Source organism: Archocentrus centrarchus, chromosome 4 (genome assembly GCF_007364275.1).
Source record: "Archocentrus centrarchus isolate MPI-CPG fArcCen1 chromosome 4, fArcCen1, whole genome shotgun sequence".
Taxonomy (NCBI): Eukaryota; Metazoa; Chordata; class Actinopteri; order Cichliformes; family Cichlidae; genus Archocentrus; species Archocentrus centrarchus.
In genome coordinates, this window is record NC_044349.1 from 21,739,105 (window position 1) to 21,750,484 (window position 11,380).

Sequence of the window (11,380 nt, forward strand, 5' to 3'; positions counted from 1 at the left end):
AAGGCTCCACACTATATGGGATGTTTCCTCCACAGTTTGCAGACCACAGATTTGAACTTTCCGCAAACTGCATCCTTTTTCCTCTTTATTGTCTGTTACATATGGTCATGCCTGCCTGTCACAGTGTGAGTGAATGCAGTACGCAGAATATTTGACGTTAAACTTCCTTCCTGGATACAGAACACATTTGCAGTATGTGCAAGGCCATCCTCTATTTGTTTTCAATGCAACTTCATATTGTGTTATCCTCTTATCTGAATGTTTCCACTCGCTTTCATTGCCATCTCATTTTAGACCCGACATTTTTTTTACGTTTATTAATAAGAAAATGCCTTTATAAACAAATAATGTAGAAAAAAATAATAGTGTATACGGTATAACAAAAGAGAATGTAAAGAAATAAACTGGTTTTAAGTGAAAGACAAAGATGTTGGCGGAGATGGAAGTGGAGGAGGTTGCTAAACTTTTTTGCTCCTTTTTTTCACTTCACGTAATCATCTCCTCCTTCTGTAGCCTTTTTTGGCACACTCTTACCCTCACCAAGACAACAACACGCACACCTCGCTTATTTTTTGATAATTTTATGCTTTATATCCATGGTCATCATCCTTTTCAGTACCGATCTTGGCATTCTCTTTCTTTGGGGATACCTGGCTTATCATGAAATTCGGGAATTCGGGAAGTCTGGGCAGCCGTTCGGGCCTTGGTAAAGCTGCCTGGCCAGTGTGAGGGGATGTGCAGAGCAGTACAAACTCAAACTCAGACTCAGTATCTGCTGGAGCTGAATCAGAATGGATTAAATCTTGGAGAAGTTGTCTGTCTCTGCGCGACGAGGAAGGAACCAAGAAAATTCAGATGATTGGAGTTTCACCATTGAGAGTTTTCCAGTGAGACTGTATGGCAGTCAGCAAATTAATCAGTAACAGCCTGTACCAAAACATTTATGATATCTGTAATTTGGCTCCCTGGCCGGCCTGAACAGATGGAAATCTCTTTTTTTCTCCTGGAAGTTATGTAAAAAGATTCTCTAACCCCCCCCCCCCCCCCCCCCCCCCCCCCCCCCCCCCCCCCCCCCCCCCCCCCCCCCCCCCCCCCCCCCCCACCACACACACACACACACACACACACACACACACACACACACACACACACACACACACCTCGTCTCCTTCTGACCTGTGTGAACTGATATCCCTAGACCAAGGCTGCTGATGAACATCCCCCTCTTATCAGGAACTGTTAGCTGAGAGGGGAGCTCGTCAGCTCCACAGTATCCTAAACCCACTTGCTTCCGCTGGCTGCCTTCCATCCCTGCCCCTCCCCACCCTAGCGCTCCCATGTAGTATATGTTCTCACTATGCTATGCAGAGGTTTTCCAACCTCATATTGTGCCCTGTTATGGGGAAAAGTATGAGATGCTTTTTTTCTCCTCACTTACCCCATTGTGTTCACTATTGTTTCCATGTCTGTGGCCTTGCAGCACCTCTGATGGCTGCAAGGCCACAGACACTTATGTCCCCTGTTTGATTTGTTTGTCTTTCTTGGATGGGTGTTCTGGAACGTAATCTCATTGTGCACATTGTGTGCAATGACTAATAAAGGAAACTTCAAACTTCAAATCTTCTTACAGCCTCTGACAGTGGACTCATCTCTGTTCTTGTCCTGTTGGACCTCAGTGCAGCTTTTGATACTGTTGACCATAACATTTTATTACAGAGATTAGAGCATGCCATAGGTATTAAAGGTACTGCACTGCAGTGGTTTGAATCATATTTATCTAATAGACTCCAATTGATAGGTGCAGATCATTTTAATAACTCAGAGAACAAACACACAACTCTTTTGAACTTGCGCAAGGAGGAGAGATCCGTTCCTTGAACTCAGCTCACGGCTGAGCGGAAGTTATCTGTCCTGAAGGACCGCTTCCTGCGCAGCGCTTTTATTCAGATTTTCACAATAAGATCACGTGGGTTACACCAAACGCAGTTTACAGCATGTAATAAACAACATTCTTGGCTTTTTCCTTACCATATATGGTCTTAAGCATACTGTGACATGTGCGCATGTAACATGGCGTATACGAGACACGTATCCACGTGTTTCCATTTCAAACATAAAAACAACAGTATCATATGTACATAAAACAACTTATAGAAAATATACAAACAGAAGATATGATAATTTATAATAAACAGAATGGAATTTATACCATAACTCCAACACCAATTTGTTCATGTACATGGGGAGTCTTCTTCACACACTAAGGTTAATTATGGAGTTCCACAGGGTTCTGTGCTAGGACCAATTTTATTTACATTATACATGCTTCCCTTAGGCAGCATAATTAAAAAGCATTGCATCAATTTTCATTGTTATGCAGATGATACTCAGCTTTGTCTATCAATGAAGACAGATGACACACATCAATTAGTTAAACTGCAGGAATGTCTTAAAGACATTAAGGCCTGGACTCTAATTTCCTGCTTCTAAATTCAGATAAAACTGAAGTTCTTGTTCTCGGCCCCACAAATCTTAGAAACATGGTGTCAAACCAGATACTTAGTCTGGATGGCATTACTCTGGCCTCCAGTAACACTGTGAGAAATCTTGGAGTCATTTTTGACCAGGATATGTCCTTCAGTGCATTGTTGTTGGCCTTTAGACTTATTATTCCATTATGTTGAAATCTATATTATCTGAGAGGTTTTTTTTTAAGTATTAATGAAAAGTATATGATTTTAGGTCAGATAGTCATCTGATCTATTATTATGTGAAAAGCTAATTCGTGCATTTATTTATTAATTCGTTATTATCAGGCTGTCCTAAAAGCTCCCTGAAAAGCCTTCAGCTGATCCAAAATGCTGCAGCTAGAGTACTGACAGGGACTAGAAAGAGAGAGAATATTTCTCCCATATTGGCTTCTCTTCATTGGCTCCCTGTTGAATCCAGAGTAGAATTTAAAATACTTCTTCTCACATACAAAGTCTTGAATAATCACGTCCCATCTTATCTTAAAGACCTCATAGTACCATATCACCCCAATAGAGCATTTTGCTCTCAGACTGTTGGCTTACTTGTGGTGCCTAGGATGCTTAAGAATAGAATAGGAGGGAGAGCCTTCAGCTTTCAGGCCCCTCTTCTGTGGAACAAGCTCCCAGCTTGGATTCAGAAGACAGACACCCTCTATATTTTTAAGATTAAGCTTAAAACTTTCCTGTTTGATCAAGATTATAGTTAGGGCTGGATCAGGTGACCCTGAACCATCCCTTAGTTATGCTGCTATAGACCTAGGCTGCTGGGGGGTTCCCATAATGCACTGTTTCTTTTCATTCACCTTATTTACTTTGTTTATACTTCACTTTGTATTTAATCATTAGTTATTATTAATCTCTGGCTCTCTTTCACAGCATGTCTTTTGTTCTGTCTCTCTCCCCTCAGCCCAACCGGTCGCAGCAGATGACTGCCCCTCCCTGAGCCTGGTTCTGCTGGAGGTTTCTTCCTGTTAAAAGGGAGTTTTTCCTTCCCACTGTTGCCAAGTGCTGCTCATAGGGGGTCGTTTTGACTGTTGGGTTTTCTCTGTATTATTGTAGGGTCTTTACCCACAATGCAAAGTGCCTTGAGGCGACTGTTTGTTGTGATTTGGTGCTATATAAATACAAATGAATTGAATGTATGTATGAAATCACAAAAGGTCAACTGTTAATAATCTCCAAATCAATGTACATTAAGTTATTTTTAACTCAGAATGTGTTCCCCAATATAGGTTGAGGTCTAATCTAGTAAATAACCATTAATCAGTTAATTAACCACAGTTGCATAATAAATGTACGGAGAATAAGGAATAATCAAAAACAAGGATGTTACTAAGTAGTAGTTATGTAAAAAAAGTATATCTGTCACATGCCTGCATGTATTGTTTGTATTGTACATCCAGTGAAAGGAACATGAACAGTAAAAGCATTACTAAAAGTGAATAACCACAGAGGTTACCCTACTTTAGCCTTGCAAGCTGTACATCTGCTGCGATGTGTACTCACTGTGGCCAGTGCAAAAAAATGCCTACACTTTAATCATGAAAGCGTGCACATACACACATTAGGGAAAGATACATGTACAGTGCTGTGCTCTCACTAAAAGGCCCAATTTCATGCATTTGATTTCTTAATTTTGCACTTGCAGGTGGTTTATTCATATTATACGAATGGAATGAAGCAGAGGAGAAGGCGGAATGGGACCTATGAATGCAGCCGGTCATGTTGGTGTTCAGTGGGTTTAAAGGAGATGTGGGGGGCTGTTTGTACAGTCTGGTCTGACTGAAGTTTCTCAAGTCACAGATGTCTCAACTCAGGAGTTTCTTAACAATTGGATTTCATCTCCTCCAGAGGATAGCAGTGTCTGGGAGGCAGGGGTGAGATATGGTTGCATGCATGAACAAATAAGCATATATTTGTTGGCCTTCGGACTTATTATTTCATTATGTTGAAATCTATATTATCTGAGGGTTTTTTTAAGTATTAATGAAAAGTATATGATTTTAGGTCAGATAGTCATCTGATCTATTATTATGTGAAAAGCTAATTCATGCATTTATTACTTCTAGGCTGGACTATTGTAATTCATTATTATCAGGCTGTCCTAAAAGCTCCCTGAAAAGCCTTCAGCTGATCCAAAATGCTGCAGAATACTGACAAGGACTAGAAAGAGAGAGAATATTTCTCCCATATTGGCTTCTCTTCATTGGCTCCCTGTTGAATCCAGAGTAGAATTTAAAATACTTCTTCTCACATACAAAGTCTTGAATAATCACGTCCCATCTTATCTTAAAGACCTCATATTACCATATCACCCAAATAGAGCACTTCGCTCTCAGACTGCTGGCTTACTTGTGGTTCCTAGGATGCTTAAGAGTAGAATGGGAGACAGAGCCTTCAGCTTTCAGGCCCCTCTTCTGTGGAACCAGCTCCCAGCTTGGATTCAGGAGACAGACACCCTCCCTATTTTTAAGATTAAGCTTAAAACTTTCCTGTTTGGTAAAGCTTATAGTAAGGGCTGGATCAGGTGACCCTGAACCATCCCTTAGTTATGCTACAATAGGCCTAGTCTGCTGGGGCGTGGGGGTCCCATAATGCACTGAGTGTTTCTTTTCATTCACATCTTTTTACTCTTATACCCCACTCTCCATTTAATCATTTGTTATTATTAATCTCTGTCTCTCTTCCACAGTGTGCCTTTTGTCTCCCTCCCCTCAGTCTCAACCGGTTGGGGCAGATGACTGCCCCTTGCTGAGCCTGGTTCTGCCAGAGGTTTCTTCCTGTTAAAAGGGAGTCTTCCTTCCCACTGTTGCCAAGTGCTTGCCCATAGGGGGGTCATTTTGACTGTTGGGTTTTCTCTGTAATGATTGTAGGGCCTTGAGGCGACTGTTGTGATTTGATAATATATAAATAAAATCGAATTGAATTGAATCTATTAGGCTTTTACCTTTGACTGGTTTTCTTCACAGTGTTCCTGCCCTGCAGCTTTATCAAAGGACGACATATCAGGGTTGGCTCTCCACTCGGTTTCTTCTTAAGGTGGTTACAGAGTTTGTTGGCCCAGTTTGGCCAGTTTGTAGCCATTATCTTTTCATCTGAGACTAGAGTTTCTGGGAGCCAGGAGACATAACTTGCTTCACTGCAGTTATGCCACTGACAAGCAGCCTGCTATGAGGGCTGCATATCTGTGGATGATTGGGAGATTTTTGTTGTTTCAACTCTAATCACACAGAGCTGGCATCGTGCAGAGGAAGGATTTGCATTTTGAAGGTGTAGATTTGGAAAGGAGCGAGATCACACCTTTGCAACATCATCTGTGCAAATAGCTCAAGGTAACAAGTGCTGCTAAAATACTACACCAGGTTTGACGTGGAATGTGAAGTGATCTTGGTCTTCATTTTAAGTGTCACAATAATGTCAAACCAATGTAAATCTAATCTTATTAGAAAGAGATAAGATTGAAAACTCTGTCATTTGTCTTTAAAAAAGACCTCTTTTTGTAGGAGGGGGTAGGGCAGGAGGGCTGTAGTGGGGGCTCGTCCAGGATCTGTGAAGGCAGATGAATGAATACTTTTGGCAATATAGTGTAACTACTAAGTTTTCTCTTCTTTTGATTTGTCCCTTTGGGGTCACTACTGCAGATCTCTGGCATCCACACCAATCCTCTGCATGTCCTCCTTCATGACATCCTTGAATCTTCTTTGTGGTCTTCCTCTTTTCCTACCACCCTGAAGCTCTATATTCAACATCCTTTGTCCAGTACACTCCTGATCAAAATCTTAAGACCAGTTAAAAAATTGCAAGAATTTGCATTTTGCACTATTGGATCTTAAGAAGGTTCTAAGTAGAGCTTCACAATGCTAAAAGAAGAAATCTGCACAAGAGACAAAACCTTTTGAGCAAGGGAATTTATTGAAAACTGCATTTACACTCAAACATGATTTTTTCAGCTGATCAAAAGTTTAAGACCATAGCTCAAAAGAACCCGACCCCACCCCCCACCCCCCCACCCCCCCAAAAAAAACAGAAATCAAAGTGCGAAAAAAAAGGATTCAGTAATGAGTAGCTCCACCATTCTTGTTGATCACTTCAAACAAACGTTTAGGCATGCTTGATGCCAGTGTTTCCAGGAGGCTAGTAGGAACGTTGCTCCAAGTGTTGAAGATGGCTTCACGAAGGGCATCCACTGTCTGGAACTGATGTCCATTTTTGTAAACTTCCCTTGCCATCCATCCCCAAATGTTCTCAGTGAGATTTAGATCAGGGAAACATGCAGGATGGTCCAAAAGAGGCATGTTATTTTCCTGGAAGAAGTCCTTTGTCAGGCGGGCATTGTGAACTGCAGCACTGTCCTGTTGAAAAACCCAGTCATTACCACACAGATGAGAGCCCTCAGTCATGAAGGATGCCCGCTGCAACATCTCCACATAGCCAGCGGCTGTTTGACACCCCTGTACAACCTGAAGCTCCATTGTTCCATTGAAGGAAAACGCACCCCAAATCATGATTCATCAGAGAAGACAACTTTCTTCCACCTTTCAATGTCCCATGTTTGGTGCACCCTTGCAAAGTCCAAACGGGCAATTTTGTGGCATTGAAGAAGACGTGGCCTTTGAAGATGCTTTTTGTTTCTGAAGCCTTTCCCTTGCAGCTGCCATCTGATGGTTATTGGGCTGCAGTCAGCCCCAGTTATGGCCTTAATTTGGGTAGAGGATCGTCCCATGTCTTGACGGACAGCCAATCGGATCCTGTGGCTCAGCGCTGGTAAAAAATTTTTTGGGTCTACCACTTGACTTTTTTGTTCCATAACCCTGAGGATCATTTAAAAAAAATGCAAAATGACTGTCTTACTGCATCCAACCTCAGCAGCCATTGCACGTTGTGAGAGGCCCTGCTTATGCAGCTCAACAATCCTACCACGTTCAAAGTCTGTCATGTCCCGAGGAAGGAGAGGACACACAGGCAGTTGCTGATGAGAAAAGGTGTAAGTTTATTTACAGTAAATTGTGAGAAATGTGAGTGCAGGAATGTCCAGGGGATAAGGGGAGGAAGGACAGCTGAGAGCGGGTGGTGAGGTCAGAGGTGCTGGAGGGAATCCAGAGAGAGGAGGGGGAGGAAGGGCAGGTGAGTGAGCGAACAGGTGAGTTCCAACAGCAGCAGCAGGCACGGGCGTGGGACGGCGTGGGAGACAGTGACAGGACCAGAAGGCTTCCGAGCGAGAGGGCTGGAACGGACACGAGGATCTGGGAGAGACAACGCAGAGCAGGTAAATCAAGAGAATCATACATGAAAGCAAGTCACAGTATTGAGGCCGACACTAACTGAAAAGTAGTCAATGATCCAGCGAAGACTGATGGTCCGTTGGCAGCTTAAGTAGGCCTTCCTGATGAGCCAATCTGCCACAGGTGTGGTGAAGCATGCCCAGCATAACTGCCCCGGAGGGGCGAAGACACCGGAACCCATCACCGCGATCCAGAGGACAAACATAGACAAAAACACACACAAACACACACAAAAACCTCCCCGGGTTATGACAAAGTCAGTGAGCTTTTTTTGCTTTTGCCATAAGGAGGTCTTGACAGTGTAAAGACTTGACAGAAAATGACATGGAATCCAAATTTTTGCACAGCTTTTGGCTTTTAAAGGCTACGGTCTTAAAATTTTGATCAGCTGAAAAAATCATGTTTGAGTGTAAATGTAGTTTTCAGTAAACTCCCTGCTCAAAAGTTTTTGTTTCTTGCACCAATTTCTTCTTTTAGCATTGTGAAGCTCTACTTCCTTCTTAAGATCCAATAATGCAAACTGCAAATTCTTGCAATTTTTTAACTGGTCTTAAGATTTTGATCAGGAGTGTATATCCACTATCATTCCTCCATACATGTCCAAATCATCTCAGCCTTGTCTCTCTAGCTTTGTCTCCAAAATGCTCAACCTGAGCTGCCCCTCTGATTTAAACAGATTTTAACATCTTCACCTCTGTCACCTCCAGTCTGGCCTCCTGTCTTTTTGTCAGTGCCACCATCTCCCTAAACTAAACCCACAAATAGATTTCTTGTGAGGTTTGTGTGTCGTCAAAAGAAAACCTCAAAAGAAAAATACACTTTGTGTTTTTGTTCCAGGTGTGGGCAGTAAACATCAATAAAATGAGGGATGTTGAGTTCCAAGCCAAATTTCCAAATTTCCAGAGGCCAAACCTCCTAAATTTCAGTGAGTCACATTTGACAAACAATCATTAACAGTTTAACTACCCTGTGTCACTATTTCTGGGTTTAAAACAACACATATAACCTTAATCTACAGAACACCTAAACTCCTCAGCCTGGTCAAAAACGACATTGAGCTCCTCAAAGAGAAGCAGCAGGAATCAGAGATCTCCAGACTACACACTGCAGAGGAAGTGATGATGGAGGTAGTTCCCCAAGTTCTGCAGGGCTTCTGGCAGCTTCCTCCCCAACATCTCTTAAACATGGCATCCCAGGGTCTGAGCATACTCTGCAGTAGTGTTACAAAGGCCACTTTAGATAAGGTCTCCAAGACTCTGATAGCAATGGAAAGCCAGGCAATCTTCTCCCGCTCCATCAGAGATGACGTGGTCCAGACCATCCTGACAGAAATAAGAGAGCAATACTCACTCGACATTCTGCTCAACAGCATTTCAAAGTTTGCACCAGTGCTGCTCACTACAATTGCTGTTGTAGCAAAGAAACACATTTGCGAGATCTTTCAGCCCCAGATCCCCAGCAAGCTAGATGGTCACACACCTGCTGCTCAAAGCCCAAAGAATTCAAGATGGCTTAAATATCACTGTACCTGTGGAATCCCCTGCTAAACCTCCATCCTTGACTGAGGTTCAGGACCAGGAAGAAAGCAATTCTGCAAGTCTGCCTTTAACTGAGGTTCAGCCCAGTGGGGAACCCTCTTCTGAGCGCCTGTCAGTGTCTGAAGCATTTGTGCCAGTTTTCAGTTTTACAGTGAACTATGAAGAAATTAAACCCAAGAAGAAAAAGAAGAAAGAAATGGGGTTTTCCAGAAGCTCCTCAGAACTCTTTGCTGTTGCTGTGTCAGTCCCACAACAACTGACTGACTATCTTTATGATTCCTTTCACCCACTTTTTTCCTTCTATCCTTCTGTCAAAACACAAGTTCTCAATAAATATTACCATCGCTTCACATCTGTTACATTGGAAATTCTTTGCTTTGTTAGTGTCTAGAATGAAATTCTGTTCATAGCAGGACATCAGTATATTCATCAGGATTTAAGAACATGAGTAAAAGCAGCATTTACACTCTGATAAGAACCAAGCTGATAAGAACCATAAACATCTTCCAGCATTTCCATATGTGTGTTTTACAGCAGTGTATTTAGGAACAGAGCTGTATCAGTCAACATAAAACTATCAGCATGAAGGGATGCATGTAAAAAAAAATGCCCATTTAGATAAAGACTCTTGTTGTAAAATTTCAAAGTTTCACTCATTAATTTTTACTTATGGTGCAGCATGTGTGAAGCAGATGCCTGTTATGGAGTCACGATATCATTTGGTGAATTTATTATTTAATTCAAAGTTGAAAACACAAATTTAATCTTTCACAATCAAAATCTTGAAATTAGAAAGCGTAACCACTTGGGTAGTTGCAGATATTTGAAAATATGCAGAACTGTGTGTATCAGGAAAGAAACTCAAGTTCCAAAAAACTGTATTTTCAGATTAATTGTTTTCAGAGTCACTCCATGGAAATGTCAGGTTTTCTGTCCATAGCCTTTACAGAAATGTTCAATCTGAACAAGACTTTAAAGGTACAATTTGCTGATATGTTAAAACAAAATTTTATTTGAACAACTGTAGCTTACTGAAACATTAATTTGACAGTTTTTTTAATGATAAAGAATGATTGTCAGCATATCAGTATCCATCCCAAACTGAAGGAACGAGCAGCCTGTTGCAAAAAAAAAAAAAAAACCTATAATCTGTCCCCATACTTTTAGCTTACTTTTATCTATGAAGATAGCGCAGTTTGACAGGAAAAAAATTGTATTCTTGCACCAACAAGGTGATTCTTTAAGAGCTATTAGCCAAAAACTTGGGATATCTCGGATAGAAATTTGATCAAAAGCCACTTGGCGACAGTTTTAACTACAAAACACAAACCCAGGCTCATAGGACGGCAGCCATTTGCTGTGACTGAATGGGGTTAAGGGCAGAGAAAAATGATAAAGGAAAAGCATAAACCAAAAAAATTATGAGGAGACAGAAGTTATTGATGTAGTGACATGTAAATTGAGAGTGGAGAGTGGAGGGAATCTAAGCCTATAGCAGTGTAACTAATGCAAGTTTCAGGATCACCTGATGAAGCCCTAAATGTAAAACAGAACGTTTTAAGCCTAAAAGTGGTGAGGAAGTCTACTTTACAGGCTACTCTCTTGCTTTGAGTCTAACTTTTGCTAAAACACAACAAGGAAGTTTTTTTCAGCTTTGTTTTCCCTCAGCTGAACAAGAAAGCTCCTGGTGGATTTCTCTATGATGGTTTTAGGTCTTGCCTTTCAGACCATCATATAGAAGGGCATCACATTACAGTACAGTCCCTCCCACTGCATTATCACACATGTACTGCTTCAGAGGTGAGAACCTATCACAGCAAACACTGCACACGATCTCACTGAAAACCTGCTGTGTGATATGATGTGAATTCCACAATGTTTTTCTCTCACATGGGTTCCTCTCTGTCCTGTGTACACTTAGGTCTGAGGTCTAGAACCCATGGACATCACTAAATGCTGTGTTTCTTCCTTTAAGAACCTCTGCAAGGCCTTTACTACAGTTCAGTTACTGCTTGTTTGTGGGTCTCTC